The following is a 13,914-nucleotide window of genomic DNA, read 5'->3' as shown; positions in this document are numbered from 1 at the left end:
GCATGGAGGGTGGCTTGGTCTGAGGCCAAGAATCTTCAGCTTGCTCCTGACCAGGTGCCTCGGATAAAAGCCAAAGGCTTAAAAGCTCTGTATGACTTAGAGATCAGGTAACCTCACTTGGAGCCAGCTCCGTTTGTACAACTCCGGCATTAGTGAGCCCTCTGCAGCCAGCCTGTATGTGCTGCTGAGCTTTTTATGAGGTGTTCTTCTCTGATGGAGAGCCTCCAGCCACGTACCTCTTTCCTTCCTTGCCCACCCCTAACCTGGCTTACCTCTTAAGGATGTGGTACCAGTCCCTTGTCCTGAAGGACAAGGCTGATTCTTAAGAGAACAGAGACTCTGTAAGATTGCGGCCGGGGAGTTGACTGCAAAACTAGACCCCAGGAAGTAGCCTTCTGAGTGTCTAGAGCTACCCAAAGGCCACAGAGGAGAAAGATGCTTCAAGCTACCTGATGACTGCCCAGCCAGGCCCCGCTGCTCTCCTTACCGGCAGCTTCCTCCCAACATATGCCACTGCCATCTGGCTCTTCTGAAGCACTGCTCCAAACCACACATGTGCTCAAGAATACACATGTGGCTCCCTATGGCTTCCTGCCTTTGGAATCAGGTCTTAGCCTCTTGCTTGGGCAATCAGACTCCTCCAAGTCATAATGCAACTTGTCTTGCCAATCCCTTTCCCACTACTTTCCCAACCTACTAAGTTCTCTCTCCCCTCCCTTGCCCTTATGACTTACCTGGGAGGGCAGTTCAGGCAGGTGCTGCTGGTAACCCACCCAGACCCCCTTGTCCAGACTGGTGCACCAGCCCCAGATACAAGGTCCAAAAGACTGGCCCTCTTGCCTCAAGGGAAGCCAAGTCTGTGGCACCATCCACACTCCGGAGCCCAGCATGGGACCAGGCTGAGGTGATACTTCGGCAGAAGCTCATCTTTGTGTGGCCTCTTCCCATCTCCTGTCCTGTTTTCCTCACTTTCTTGCAGACTTTTTCTCTGGAGAGAACTCCCTCATAAATCACTCCCCCAAGAACCTCCTCCTTGGGCTTTGCTTCTAGGAAGCCTCATCTAAGTCTCCTTGGTCATCTGGGAAGTTAACCTAAGGCAATGGTAGCCTCCAACTCCACCACCAGGCGAGCTATCCCAGAGGTCACAGAACAGAAAGGCTTACGGGCCAAATTAAGATGCTTGAATCACACAATTCATTTAATCAATTTAAAACACGGTGAGAAGCAATGGCAAACTTATAGGACAGACAAACACACTTAGGATAAGTGCAACAGGTAAAAGGACCTCCCATCTAAATCCTGGATCACACAACATTCACACATCTTCTCTCTGCCATGGTGGCCTTCCCTCCTAATGTGCTGATAAATGGCTCAGAGGGGAGGGCAACCGAGGGGACCAGCTGGAAGATGGTGTCAATGCACAAATTGCCTCTGTGGGGAAGATTCACGGGCAGGTACACCTGGTCACCCTGTGGGACTCTGTTTCATCTGCTGAGCAGTTATGGATTTTATCTATGTTTCTGGGACACAGTGATTGTCACCATTGGAGCGCCATCTCAGGAGAAGACGTGATCTCTGCCTTGTAAATATTTAAGGTTTCCTTGATCTATTCTTTCCTCTGTCAGTAAGCAACTCTCTCAATTTTTTCATCATTTTATCTATGTTCAACACACAGACATTCTGTTTATTCTGTGTCCAAGATACCTCACAAGCTACTTCCTTCTGTACATAACTTCTCTCATTTTCTATGGCACAATTAAATATTCTTAAATTACACAACAAACACAAAAAAGTTCCCTTTTCTAGAATGACCATCTCCTACCCATTAGTCCCCAGAGCTCTTTGTGTCACCCCTAATGTAAAACCACATGCTTCAGTAACAGAACAAGGATTCAACTCAGGATTTGAGCACTGGTTTGTCTGTTTCTAAATCTGATGTGTACATCACTGTGTCATACAACATGTTATTTGGCAGCGTGGCTTATCTCTCCTGCAAAAGCCTGTCTTTCTTATCTCTGTATTTCACCCCATCTCTCTCTCTCTCCCTCTCTTCCTCTCAGTCGTTCCCCCTCCCTCTCACATGCACAGACACAGTGCTTGCCCATGATGGACCTTCAAATGATGCTTGTGGGGTTCAACTGAATCTATTAACATTTAAGAAAGAGCACAGCCAGCCTGCTCTCTTGCATTACCACCACTTGACTTAAAAAGCGAGAGGACAGAAGCAAGCTTCCTCCTCCAGCAAAGCTCTGAACAGAGCATGTGCTAAATCCTGGTTTTTACTTTCCAGATTCAGACTGTGAACACCAGGGTCCTGATGTCTCTCCAGACTAGAGAAAGCAAAATCCTGCACCACTGAGACTATAGAACCGGGAGCCTCTGTCCCTTTCCAATTGGTCCACCCATCACAGCACCAAAGCTGAGCTTTTATATGTGAAAGGTGCTTGCCAAATTCCCAGAATAGGCGTGGCAGAAAACTGAATGACAAGGTAAGAGTGTAACCTTGTACTATGCTCTTAATAGCGGCGAGTTGAGGGTGATACAGTCCATTAAGAAATGAAAATCTTAGTGTCGGCCAGTCAAGCTCATACACAGAGCTTTAGTTTAGGTTCAAATCAGCAATCCCAACCCACACAGAAGTTGCTGGAGACAAGGATTTGAGAAGGATCCCTTATTCTACTGAATGACTCCTCCAGCTTCTTAAAAGGTCCAGGGTCCCTGTTCCAGCTGTTCTTCACTACACCTCATATTTGGTCAGCCTCTCCCAGGTAGTAGCCACAACTCTCCCCTTCACACCCTTTTTCTTGTTTTCTCTATCACTTAGGATGCTTTGGGGTGATGAGGATGGCAGCTAACATTTATTGAGTCACAGGTTGGGTTCCAGGAAGCAGTCTGTGAAACACATGCAGGATGCGCTGTTCAGATCAACTACCGCAGAAGGGGAGGGAGAAGAAGCAGGACTGGACCGAGGGAGAAGTAGAGCTGAGATGGAAGCCCAGCAAAGGCCTCCATCAACCCATGAGAGTTCTAGAACTGGGGTGGCCTTCCAGAGTTGAGGCAAGGGGTCCAGGTCTTTCTAGCTCCACATAGATCAGTCTTTGGATGCAGACTGCTCCCAGAAAGAGGCCATGGCCTTGGGCAACACGGTCATCTTCAACAGGGGCAACCCTTGTAAAGTGCTGGCCATTGAGCACCGCTAGTGGCTGGAGAAATAAATCTATTTCCAAAGCATGATCCAGGTGGCAAGTCACAGCTCCCACGGTAAGCACTTGCTATCTGCCAAGTCTCATCCTACACCCTTCATGTTATCTCGTGCAATCCTCACAACAATCTTATGGGGTAGAGACTAGAATTATTGCCTATTGCATGTGGAAACTGATGCACAGAGAGGTTAAGTAACTTACCTAATGTCACACAGCCAGGGAGTGGTGGAACCAGGATTTAAACCCAGGCAGTCTGACTCTGATGATCCTCTGCCCACAGCTCCTCCCATACTAGTAAAAGAAAAGCCACCAGAAACTGGATGGGGATTTTTCCCAAGCATGTAGACAGTGTCTAGCAAATAACAAGCAGGTAAAATGTTTTGAATGAATGAATGATTTCACAAAGGGAAAAATTCAGTGCTGTGGGTTCAAGAGCAACTGGAAGTCTGGCTCCACTTCTCTGTTCTCTGTCCCCTTCCATGTGTTGGCTTTGTCCTCTGGATGGCTTCCATCAAGGTCACAAGATGGACTTACAGCTACCTGTCTACACCAGGAGAGGAGAGAATTTCACTTTCATATCCATCCAAAGACTCAAGCATCACACTTCACATTTCAATCTGAAGCAGTCACTGAGGCAAAAGGATTGATATTATCCTGCTTGGCTTAGAACAGTCAGGAGCTCCCTTGACATTCCATCCAAACCCAGGAGGAGAATCTGGGTGCTGTTGGGAAGTGAGGAGAAGAGGAGTGGATACTGAGTAGGCAACCAGTGAGCACCCACTAAACTCTATCCTGGGGGCCTCCAAGCCCATGAACCCCTTTGCTCCCTCTGCAAGGCCTAGCTTCACCTTTTCCTTATCTTCTCCCTCAATGTCCATCATCCACCTCCATTCCACTGCTCTGAGTTTAGGGAAATGGCTCACCCTCAGATCCTGTGGGAGAAGGAGAACAAGAAGAAAGCAGCCTCACTGGGAGTGGGGTCTGGGCTTGGGATGGAGTATGTATAAAATAATAAGATTTTTTTCTGCAATTAGATTAACCTCTTTGCAGAGCCTCAGATAATGCTTGATGGCCACACTATCTAAAATATGCCTCCACTTCCACTGCAGTCAGTCTCTCTCCTCTTTCCCTGCTTTATTTTCTTCATAGCCTCATGTCTATCTGGACTTGCAGTGTTTTTATGTTTATTATTTGTTTGATGTCTCTCTTCTCCACTGGAATAGATGCTCCACAAAAAACAAACAAACAAACAAACAAAAAAGACTTTCTCCCATTCATCACTGAGTTTTTGACACATAAAACAGTGACTGCCACCTAACTGGTGCTTAATAACATTTGTTAATGGGATGGATGGATGGATGGATTGAAGGATAGATGGATGGAAGGATAACCATCTCCTTTGTGTTGCTATAGTAACAGGCTCAGTCTCCTCCTCCACCTTGAGTGGCATTACCAAAGATTTCCTTGTGCTACCCACAACTTCAAAGTGACAGGCCCCCAGAAGGCAACTGGAGAAAGACAACAGGGGAAATGCCATCTTATTTCAAAGAAATCACAGACTGTCCTCATGCCCCAGAGAACATCTGATCCATAGATACTGGTCACATGTACATGGTCCCACGTTTTAGAAAGAACAAATCAGTGAAATCATTTTGTCTATACACATTTCACACATGTGAAATGTAAGATTTTTTCAGCAATATTTTCAATTCTTAATAATTATTAGATTGATAGAAATCACACATACACTACAAAGCCAGCAATGGCCGGCTCACTTCAGCTAACGTTTAATGAGGAGGGGAGATTGTCTTAGCCACACATGTTCATGTTGTTCACAGGATCTCCATCTACAGAATGAGGAGACTAATTCTATCAGTCCTCACATGGCGGTCTGGGAGCACCAATTAAGAAAGAATAAGAGTGCTTCCAGGGGGAGGGTATAGCTCAGTGGTAGAGCACATGCTTAGAATGCATGAAGTCCTGGGTTCAATCCCCAGTACCTCCATCAAAAAACTAACTGAATAAATAAACCTGATTACCTCCTTCCTGCAAAAAGTGCTTCCTACCACTGTCATGGTTCGTCCGCTCGACTGCATCATCGCTGTGTCCCAGAACATGGATATGGGCAAGAATGGGGACCTGCCCTGGCCCCCGGTCAGGAATGAATTCAAGTACTTCCAAAGAATGACCACAGCCTCTTTAGCAGAAGGTAAGCAGCGTTTGGTGATTATGGGTAGAAAGACCTGGTTCTCCACTCAAGAGAAGGACTGAACTTTAAAGGACAGAATTAGTTTAGTTCTAAGTAGAGAACTCAGGGAACTTCCACAGGAGCTCATTTTTTTGACAAAAGTCCGGATGATGCCTTAAAACTTATTGAGCAACCAGAATTAACAAATTAAGCAGATATGGTTTGGATAGTGGGAGGTAGCTCTGTTTAAGGAAGCCATGGACAAGCCAGGTCATCTTAGATTATCCTGCAGGACAAGGATCATGCAGGAATTTGAGAGTGGCATATTTTTTCTAGAAACTGATTTGGAAAAATATAAACTTCTTCCAGAATATCCAGGTGTTCCCTCTGATGTCCAGGAGAAAAAAGGCATTAAGTACAAATTTGAAGTATATGAAAAGAACAATTAATGTGAAAGTGTTTTCTGATCTATTTCAAGCGCCCCCGCAATTATGTATTTTTTCTTGTAAAGAATTTTGTTGACTTTAGATCCATGGATAATTATTTCTAAGCAATGAGCTTTTATTCCTCATTTATCTTTTTTTTTTTTTTTGATTGAAGTACAGTCAATTATAATGTGTCAGTTTCTGGTGAACAGCACAGTGTCCTAGTCATGCATATACATACATGTATTTATTTTCAATTTTTTTTTATTAAAGGTTATTACAAGATTTTTTTTAAAAAGAAAGAATAAGAGATCACAGAATTTGAAGCCAATCTCCCTGGGTTCAAATCTTAGCTTCACCTCTTACTGTCTGGGGGGTCTAGGGCAAGTTGATTGATCTTTCTGTGCCTCGTATCTCATGCATAAAATAAGAATACTATTACCAGTTACTACTATTACTGCTGTGAAGATGAATGAGTTATTACATGTATAGCACTGAGAGGAGCACCTGGTTCACAGTAAGCACCAAGTACATGTTGGCTATTGGAGTGTCTGGTCCTCAGTGTTGAAAAAATCAGTCATCGTGCAAGTCTCCTTCACTTACACAATCCACCCATGTACACGTAATACACACATAACACAAAAAAATAACACAAACAACTTATGCAACATACAACACACGGAACAAAATATACAAGGCACACAACACACATACATACATAATACAGCCAGGCATTGCTTCATATTCTGTAGTAGTGGTTTCATCCAACTTTAGACCCAAATCCCAAATCCCTGCTGACACATACTCATGATGCTTCCCCATTGTATATCGTTATGACATCACGCAGTGTCTTGATAAAGCAATTTACCAACTGCTCATTCTAGTTGCTATCAGAGCAGAATTACCACTTTTGTTTCATAAGCTTCTTAACAATGGCATTTTCTCCAGGATAGTGTTGTGTTCCAGTGCAGAGCTTTGGAGTCAGATGGACATGAGTTCAAATCCTGACATTACTAGTTACCAGCTGTGTGATATGGGGCAAGCTGTTATACTTATCTAGCTGTGACATTATTCCCATTTCATGGATGAGGAGATAAAGAACCAGAACCAATTCTAAACATGAGCTTCAGGTTGCTGTCTATAAAAAAGATTCACCTTGCATGGTTCTTATAAGGAATGAAAAGATAAGATATGTGCTACCTTTAGATTAGTGCTTAGCACATGCTAATTTATGCTAATATAACATATCTTAGGTAAATAGTGTCGGTGAATAGTGAATTTCTTGAAACGGAAAAAAAAGTTGCTTTGAATAAACTGTTGACAGTTAATGGGACTCTCTGATGGTAACCCATGTGTTTGGGTTCAAGATCCCATAAACTTCCACCCAGCTTTGTGTTGTAACCTTACAGTTTCCCTTCATGAAATTTGAGAGGTGATGTTTTGACATTGTTTCATTTCCTCCTGATGGGTGGGCTTAACTGGTTTCTCAATTTAGGGCTAGCAAAAGGGAGAAGTATTTTAAATCGCTGCAACAGTCCAAGTGGGTCATACCTTCTGGCCTCTGAGAATGAGCCCAGAATTCTCTTCTACTCTCCTAAAATACTTGGGCTTCTTCCAATTCCTCTAATTGCCAAATAGAATCCTTTCCTTAGTTTCTTCAAAGCTCCCCCTTTCCCCCTTCAACTTGCCCCTTGGCATTTGGGTACGTTAAAGATGAATTTTAAATAATATCAATCACATTTCACGTTCTTGTGGCACACTTCTGTTCATTAAACGCCTTCACGCCCATTCTTCCTTATTGGCTGAAGGAAGAAACGGCTCCTTAATGGATGACACAGCGAGGGTGAGAGAGCTGAGCCAACAAGCCCTGGGTGTTCAGCTCCAAGCAAACACCACCATCTCCTGGTACAAGAAGAAGATAGTCTTTGACTGACAGACACTTTTTTAAAAATTGTGGTCAAATAGTCATAACGTAGCATTTACCATCTTATCCATTTTTTTAAAAAATTTTTGTAGGGGAGGTAATTAGGTTCTTATTTATCTTTAATGGAGATACTGGGGGTTGAACCTAGGACCTCATGCATGCTAGGCACACACTCTACCACTGAGCTATACCCCTTCTTCTGTTTTAACCACTTCTAAGCATCCAGTTCAATGGCATTGAGTATATTCACACAGTTGGGTGTCATGACCACCCATCTCTAGATTTTGTCCCATCTTCCCAAACTGCAGCACCATCCTCATTAAACACTAACTTCCCATCCCACCCCACCCACAGCCCCTGGTGACCAACACTCTACTTTCTGTCTCTATGAAATGACTGCCCTGGAAACCTTGTAGGAGAGGAATCGTACAGTATTTGTCCTTTTGTATGACAGACACTTTTGCAGTGAGATTTCTGAAGGAAGGTACCAAGATTCTTTCCCCCATTGCGTTTATTTTGGCTAATGTTGCCCTTTAGCCAGAAAGGGAGTCTCTTCTTCAACTTAAAGTAACCCACTCTCATGGACTGAACACCTTTTAGGCCCTGCCCTGCAAAACAGGTTTTCTAACGTGTCTTCACTGAATGCTGTTCATTTCTCCAGGTAAAGACTTGAATTGTGGTCATCAGAAAAGAAAAGAAAAGGAAAAACTTCCTGGAGAAAGACAGAAGACGTTTTCTCATGCCACCTCTGAGGTTCCCAAAAGCCCCTCTCTCCTCCACTGGCCACTGTGTGTGTGTGGATTGTTTTTGTGCTTTGTTTCTGTTTTAAAGAACTCTGTGATCCACTTCAGTTCATGTTTTGCCCAGAAAGCTAACACAACTGCAAATCCTTTCTGCCTGGAAATCCTTCCAGGCTTTTCAGAGGCCTCTTTGCTGGTTCACTGGCCACTTCCCTCCCTCCCAGGCCAGCCAGCCTCTCTGAGTCTACTGCCCCCTGGGCCGCCCGCCTGGCTCCTGAGAGAAGCAGCTCTCTGGAAGGAGCCTGCCTTTTCTGTGGGTTTCTATTACTTGGAGAAGCACAGGCCCCCCCACTGGGCGCCCCAGCCCCCTCCTGGGGCTTCCCCCTCAGAGAATTGGCTCGGCTGGCCATCACCATGACAACGGCCTGGCCCAGAGCCTGGATGACGCCAGGCCTGATTCCCCTCCCAGCAGCAACCGAGTCTGTTTGTTTGGGTTCCAGCTGCTTTTGTTGGGCTTCCTCTTGTCTGTCAGTTTGAGGCAACTTCAACGCTGACTGGCTACAGGGAGCTGGCCTTAGAATCCCTAGGATACCAGAAAGTCAGCTCCCTGCCCAGGGCAGGAATTTCCTGGCACCCTGGGGTATTCTCCATCACAGTAACAAGATCTAGAAGAGCCCTTCAAGCAAAGCAGAGCCTCCAGGAAGCCTGGGCATCAGATAATCCGCTAATACTCTGACCCCCCAGGCAACTTCTATCAAGGGCACTATTACTAACCCAAAGTTGGCTTTGCGGTGCCCCACCCATAACAAAAGGCCAGCCTGTTGTTTGATGAATCGGAGGAAGCTTCACATGTCAGCAGAGCAGTCCAGCTGTGCAGAAACATCAAAAATAAATAAACCCAGGATGACGAAGAAACAGTATGTGGATTTTGAGGGACAGTTTAAGGCAACGTGGCGATAGACATCCGAGGGGAACGTCACCTCATCATTTGGCGTGGTTTCACCTTTATTATTTGCATAACATAGAAGCAGGAATCTGGAACACTGTGACTAACTTGAAACGTATCTTCTAGCCTTTTGTCATTTCATCAGGTTTTTATCTCTGAAATAATTTACTTTAATAACTTGCTTGGCCGCCAGGGCTCCTGAGTTTCCCCAGGTCCTCTGATTTGTGATATAAAAGGTGCTTCTGGTGCATCACCCTTTGAAGCTGTGTCAGAGCACCCTTTGCTCCTCATGTGTAAGATGGGGCTAAATAATGCCAACCAGCCGGGTGGTCCAGTACTTAGCTCAGCCTGGCGCTTCCTGAGCTATGATCATTATCATGAACTCTTACCTATGCCTTTTTCCTGAGCATCCCGACACTTTATAAGAATTACATCCTTGATTCTTTCAACAAATACTATTTAGTGAGCCTCAGTGGCCCAGGCACTGCGCTAGCCCCTAGGGGTAAAACAACAGACAAAACCAGACATAGTTCTGGCCCTTTGGTAGCTTCTAGACTAGTGAGGGAGACAGATATTTATCAAATAATCACACAAAATATAAAATTACATCTGTGTCATGTAGGTGAAGCCACCTGAGACCCTCTAGGCCAGCCCATCCCCCAGCTGATACCACTTCTGCCATATTGAGCAGAAGAATTTCCCAGCCAATTCCTGTCTTAATTCCTGACCCACAAAATCACATAATATAATAAACTGGTTGCTGTCTCAAGCCCGTCCCCCCAAATAAAACTAATCACATCTGTACTAAGTGCCTAAAGCATTAAGAGAACATGAAATAGAGGAAATAAACTACATTTTAGCCTCTTTTCCTAGCTGGGATACTAGAGTTAAAGCAAGTTTAGATATAAGAATTTAGGATGGAATTATTTGATCTCTTAAATCCTAAAGCTTAAAGCAAAGCCTAGGGATGTAAATTCTCAAACCACAATCCTGCAGAAAGATCCTGGTTTTCTGTATCAAACCTTGTTTCACTGAAGAGCGCCCTCTTCTGGCTAAGGGTGTGCTCTCGAGCCACGCTGTTTCCTGAGGCTGCTTTCAAAGGGATTTGTAGAATATGATGCTCATTTCTTCACCAAAAGTGTGCTGAGCACCCAAGCCCCGGGGGTACAGCCTGAATCAGACCCAGGCTCTCCATCCTTGTGCGGCTGACAGTCATGTGAACTTCCTGACGTCTCTGAGAGTGTAGGGCAAGCTTCAAAACTCCCATTTGATAGATGAGGAACAGAGACAGGGACAGGGGATAAAACTATGCTATGGTATTGATCATTTAGGACTAGATTTTAGGACTCAAGGAAACAAAGAATCCCACTGAACACTGGACTGGGCCAAATTCCTCACCCTTCTTAGCCACCCGGCTTCATCACCCTCTGCTTCCTAACCTTGAGTTCCCTCATGCTCAGGAAGTCCCCAGAACCAGGGGACCTCACCTCCCCATCTCTGTGGCCTCACGTGACTTTCCCTGCAACTTCATCTCTGCAATGACCATTTCTCCAAAGCCGGTCTCCAGTCTCCCTCCTCCCTAAGACCCTCCAGCCCTCCCTGACACCTTGCACCCAGTAGCCCTAGAGTGTAACATACATTTGGGAATGTATATCCCAGCAGGCGCCTCACTGTATATCCAGTCACATCCTGTGGAGAGAATCAGACAGATCTGGGGTTCAAATCTCAGATCTGCCAACTTACTCCCCTGTGATGTTAGAAAGTGATGTTGCCTTCTCACTCTAGTGTTTTCATGGGTACAACATGGATAGTAGCTGTTCTGGAACTTAAGTGATACATTTAGAGCACTTGGCACACGGTAAGCACTTAGCACATTATATGTCTAAGTCATTTAACATGTTCAGTCTGGTCACCTGATTGGACAACATCATGGCCCTCGAGGCCCCTAGCACAGTCGGGCGTGTGTGGAGAGACATCACCCAGGAATTTTAAAACTCACACAAAATTCTTGGGGAACAAGATCTTCTCCAGAAAGCAGGTGGGTGTGCAGATTCTAACAGCATTAAGAATACACTCTGTGCCGCCTGGTGGAGACATGACCTGGGAAGCATGGTGCCTGGGGCCCATGATATTTTTAGGGATCCAGAGAAATGTTTTAATTTCTTTAAAAAAATCAGAAGAAAAAGGTTAACTTTCATGTCAAAAAGGTACAATATATTATATATTCACCTTTATATCAAAGCAATCATAAAATGAAATTTTAATGAACTTTTCTAGAGAAAGAGGCCTACAAAGATCAAAGTGTGCAGGGCCCATTAAGGTCATAATGCAACCCTGATGAAGAAAGGCCTCTGCTATTAAAAAAAAAAAAAAAGAGTAGGAAAAGCCAACTGTGGCAAAAGAGTAGATGATGTAAGTGTTCCTCCCAGCCCTAACATCCTTCAGTTCAGGGAGTTCCTTTGCCTCAGCATGGCTGGGATCTTTTACAAAGTCTATTCTTAAGAGTACATTTTCCTAACGTTATTAGAGCTGGATGCCCATCTGCTTTTAGCAGAAGATCTTGGTCCCCAAGAATTTGGCGTGCGTTTTAAAATTCGGCGTGCAGTCTTTACCTGCTTGGGCCATGATTGTCATGCCCCGCAGCGGCCGACAGAGGGCGCAGCGACTCACCCTTAAGCACGGGGATCAGTGGCGTGTAAAGAGGAGAGATGAATTCTGAAAGCCTTGCTGCTCCCGTGGTGCCCAGACGAGCAACATGGGGATGACCTAGGAGCTTGCTGAGCTGCAGAGTCTTGTACCTGACCCTAGGGAGGACCCTAGACCCCAAGAATCAGGATTTGCTTGTTGAGAAGATTCCTAGGTAATTTTTATACACATTTAAGTTTGAGAAGCACTGGTTTAAAGTTTCTTTTCTTCCAAAAGGAAGCCTGCCTCCTTGAGGGAGAGAAGGATGGGAGAGCAGCTGGCTAAGGCATCTTAGCCCCCACATCTCCTATTCCTTCAGCCAACCAGCCAGCATCGATTAGGACGGGACTGAAGCCGCAGGAGGGGATGTGAAAGCATTTTTCAGATCACAAATGAACTGGCTTATTCTTCTTCCATTTCAGTGACTGTCTGTTGAGTCTCTACTATGTGCTGGGCATCAGGGACACAAGAATGAGCAAAAAGCAGAGCCTGTTCATAAACACACATAACTGCCATGCGGGCACAGAGGGCCATGAGGGAGGACCAAGAGGAAGGGGGCTGGTTTGTCAGGGAAGGCCTCTCTGAGGAAGTGAGTATCAAGCTTACGATCTGAAGGGTGCCTGGGAATTCGCTAGGAAGAGTGGAAGTTCCTGGCAGGGGAAATAACGTACAAAGGTCATCCAACAGGGAAGAACATGGCACACTCAAGGAACTGAAAGAAGACTGGCCTGGAGTGATGACGTGGGCCTGAGAGGAAGGCAGGAAGCAGCCTTGGTGGGGCGGGGACCAGAGGGCACAGGCTCGGCCTCGGATCTTACAGAGGTGGCATCTGGCTCTGTTTCTGAGGGTCCCTGCTCCAGTGGCCCGTATGGATATCTCACCCCCGTCCCCTACAGCCCACACTCTCCTCTGCTTACCTCTCCTCAGCCTCCCCGGCCTCCACCCCTTCATTACTACATGTCCCCTTCCACTCCACTCCCTAGCGTCTTCCCCTTCACCGTTTAAACCTGCTCCAGGTCTCCCCCTACCTTCCCAGGCAACCAGACCTCAATGTCAAGACACCTCCTTCTCCTGAAGAGAAGACAATCCAGAAATCAGAAACTAATCACAGGTAAACAACAAGTTTCTTCTGTACAGCACAGGGAGCTATATTCAGTATCTTGTAACAACCTATAATGAAAAAGAATATGAATGTATGTCTGTATATGTATGACTGAAACATTATGCTGTCCACCAGAAACCAACACATTGTAAACTGCCTATAGTTTAATTAAAAAAAAGAAGAAACCAATCACCGTTTATTGAGAGCTCATCACCTGCTGTGTCAGGCACCCCTTGACACATTTTTTTTTTAACTGAATCCTCCTAGCAACTCATTCCATAGCTATTATCATCCCAGTTCTGTATTGGAGGAAATTGAAGTGCAGAGAGGGCAAGTCATTTTGTCAAGATTGCACAGCTGGACACTGGTGGAGCCAATACTCCCTTCCTATTCAGAACGGGGGCTGCACCCTGTGCCGTGTGACACTGAATGGACCGCACAGCTACATTTCACAACCCGTGATAAGGAAAACATCTTTGGCCCAACTTGAACAAAATAATCTTAGATGTGCACAAAAATTTGGCCCCAAAGACATTTGCAGCCTTGTCTCTAATAGCAAAAAAAAAATTAGAAACCCAGAGGTCCAAAAACACAGGACTGGTTTAAAGTGTTATAAGTAGAATCCTGTGTGACTAGCTGCTAAAGTAATCATGTAGAAAAATTGTTTATGTTCACGATCTATGGTATAGAAAAATCAGATT

At 45.1% G+C, this 13,914-nt stretch overlaps 1 non-coding gene and 1 pseudogene across 1 annotated transcript; both read left to right on the top strand.

Annotated features, from left to right (window-relative positions):
• Window positions 1-5,135: 5,135 nt before the first annotated feature.
• On the top strand, window positions 5,136-5,208 carry TRNAS-AGA (transfer RNA serine (anticodon AGA)). The gene has a single exon. It is a non-coding gene; the product is annotated as a tRNA-Ser (tRNA).
• A 68-nt stretch (window positions 5,209-5,276) lies between these two features.
• LOC116153347 (dihydrofolate reductase-like) lies at window positions 5,277-5,782 on the top strand (annotated as a pseudogene).
• Window positions 5,783-13,914: the final 8,132 nt, after the last annotated feature.

Source organism: Camelus dromedarius, chromosome 5 (assembly GCF_036321535.1).
Source record: "Camelus dromedarius isolate mCamDro1 chromosome 5, mCamDro1.pat, whole genome shotgun sequence".
NCBI classification, from domain to species: domain Eukaryota; kingdom Metazoa; phylum Chordata; class Mammalia; order Artiodactyla; family Camelidae; genus Camelus; species Camelus dromedarius.
The sequence above is the reverse complement of the archived record's forward strand: the minus strand, read 5'-3'. Positions and strand labels throughout refer to the sequence as shown.